The sequence below is a fragment of the Chionomys nivalis genome, chromosome 9 (assembly GCF_950005125.1).
Source record: "Chionomys nivalis chromosome 9, mChiNiv1.1, whole genome shotgun sequence".
NCBI lineage: Eukaryota > Metazoa > Chordata > Mammalia > Rodentia > Cricetidae > Chionomys > Chionomys nivalis.
Genome location: NC_080094.1, coordinates 84,392,199 through 84,394,608, shown reverse-complemented (window position 1 = coordinate 84,394,608; position 2,410 = coordinate 84,392,199). Strand labels below are relative to the sequence as shown.

At 52.2% G+C, this 2,410-nt stretch overlaps 1 pseudogene; it reads left to right on the top strand.

Moving 5' to 3' along the window:
• The first annotated feature begins 568 nt into the window (after positions 1-568).
• Positions 569-2,410, top strand: LOC130882112 (pyruvate kinase PKM-like; annotated as a pseudogene).

The following is a 2,410-nucleotide window of genomic DNA, read 5'->3' as shown; positions in this document are numbered from 1 at the left end:
TCGAACAATGCCCACAACAACTCAGACATCTAATGACCCTTCACCAGCACAACTTGAAGAAGGGAAACACACAAACCCTACTACCGAAAGAAAGAAAGAAAGAAAGAAAGAAAGAAAGAAAGAAAGAAAGAAAGAAAGAAAGAAAGAAAGAAAGAAAAAATGACCGGAGTTAACAACCACTGGTCATTAATATCACTTAATATCAATGGACTCAACTCACCTATAAAGAGGCACAGGCTAAGAGATTGGATACGAAAACAGGATCCAACATTCTGCTGTTTACAAGAAACACACCTCAACCACAAAGACAGACATCTACTCAGAGTAAAGGGCTGGGAAAAGGTTTATCAAGCAAACGGACCTAAGAAACAAGCAGGTGTGGCCATACTAATTTCTAAGAAAGTTGACTTCAAACTAAAATCAATCAGAAGAGATGGAGAGGGACATTTTTTACTCATAACAGGAACAATTCATCAGGATGAAGTCTCAATCCTGAATATCTATGCCCCTAATATAAAAGCACCCACTTATGTAAAAGAAACATTATTAAAACTCACGGCAGCCGCACACCAGAGACTCCTCTCGACCCTTCAGTCGTCCGACTTGGGAATCGTTGCAGGATCCGGAGTACGCCCGAGGACCTCAGGAACCATGCCGAAGCCACACAGCGAAGCAGGTACTGCCTTCATTCAAACCCAGCAGCTGCATGCAGCCATGGCTGACACCTTCTTGGAACATATGTGCCGCCTGGACATTGACTCCGCACCCATCACGGCCCGCAACACTGGCATCATTTGTACCATTGGTCCTGCTTCCCGGTCTGTGGAGATGCTGAAGGAGATGATCAAGTCAGGAATGAATGTGGCTCGTCTCAATTTCTCTCATGGAACTCATGAGTACCATGCGGAAACTATCAAGAACGTGCGTGCAGCCACAGAAAGCTTCGCCTCAGATCCCATTCTTTACCGGCCTGTTGCTGTGGCTCTGGACACAAAGGGGCCTGAGATCCGGACTGGACTCATCAAAGGCAGCGGCACTGCAGAAGTTGAGCTGAAGAAGGGAGCTACCCTGAAGATCACCCTGGACAATGCCTACATGGAGAAGTGTGACGAGAACACCCTGTGGCTGGACTATAAGAACATCTGCAAGGTGGTGGAAGTGGGCAGCAAGATCTACGTGGATGATGGGCTCATTTCACTGCAGGTGAAGGAGAAAGGCGCTGACTTCCCGGTGACAGAGGTGGAGAATGGTGGTTCCTTGGGCAGCAAGAAGGGGGTGAACCTCCCTGGAGCCGCTGTGGACCTCCCTGCTGTGTCAGAAAAGGACATCCAGGACCTGAAGTTTGGGGTGGAGCAGGATGTAGACATGGTGTTTGCGTCTTTCATCCGCAAGGCAGCTGATGTGCATGAGGTTAGGAAGGTCCTGGGAGAGAAGGGCAAGAACATCAAGATCATCAGCAAAATCGAGAACCACGAAGGCGTCCGCAGGTTTGATGAGATTTTGGAGGCCAGTGATGGGATCATGGTGGCTCGTGGCGACTTGGGCATTGAGATTCCTGCAGAGAAGGTCTTCCTGGCTCAGAAGATGATGATTGGACGATGCAACCGAGCTGGGAAGCCGTTATCTGCGCCACACAGATGCTGGAGAGCATGATCAAGAAGCCCCGTCCCACCCGTGCTGAGGGCAGTGATGTGGCCAATGCTGTCCTTGATGGAGCAGACTGCATCATGCTGTCAGGGGAGACCGCCAAAGGGGACTACCCTCTAGAGGCCGTTCGCATGCAGCACCTGATTGCCCGTGAGGCAGAGGCCGCCATCTACCACCTGCAGTTATTCGAGGAACTCCGCCGTCTGGCGCCTATTACCAGCGACCCCACAGAAGCTGCTGCCGTGGGTGCTGTGGAGGCCTCTTTCAAGTGCTGCAGTGGGGCCATTATCGTGCTCACCAAGTCTGGCAGGAGTGCTCACCAGGTGGCCAGGTACCGCCCGCGTGCGCCCATCATTGCTGTGACACGCAATCCCCAGACAGCTCGCCAGGCCCATTTGTACCGTGGCATCTTCCCTGTGCTGTGTAAGGATGCAGTGCAGGACGCCTGGGCTGAGGATGTAGACCTCCGTGTGAATTTGGCCATGAATGTTGGCAAGGCCCGAGGCTTCTTCAAGAAGGGAGATGTGGTCATTGTGCTGACTGGGTGGCGCCCTGGCTCTGGCTTCACCAACACCATGCGTGTAGTGCCTGTGCCTTGATGGCCCTCTGGAGCCCCTCTTCTAGCCCCTGTCCCATCCCCTCCCCCATCCCATCCATTAGGCCAGCAACGCTTGTAGTGCTCACTCTGGGCCAGAGTGTGGCGCTGGTGGGCTGGGACACCCGGGAAAATTACTGTCGCTGAAACATGGAATAGAGCCCAGCT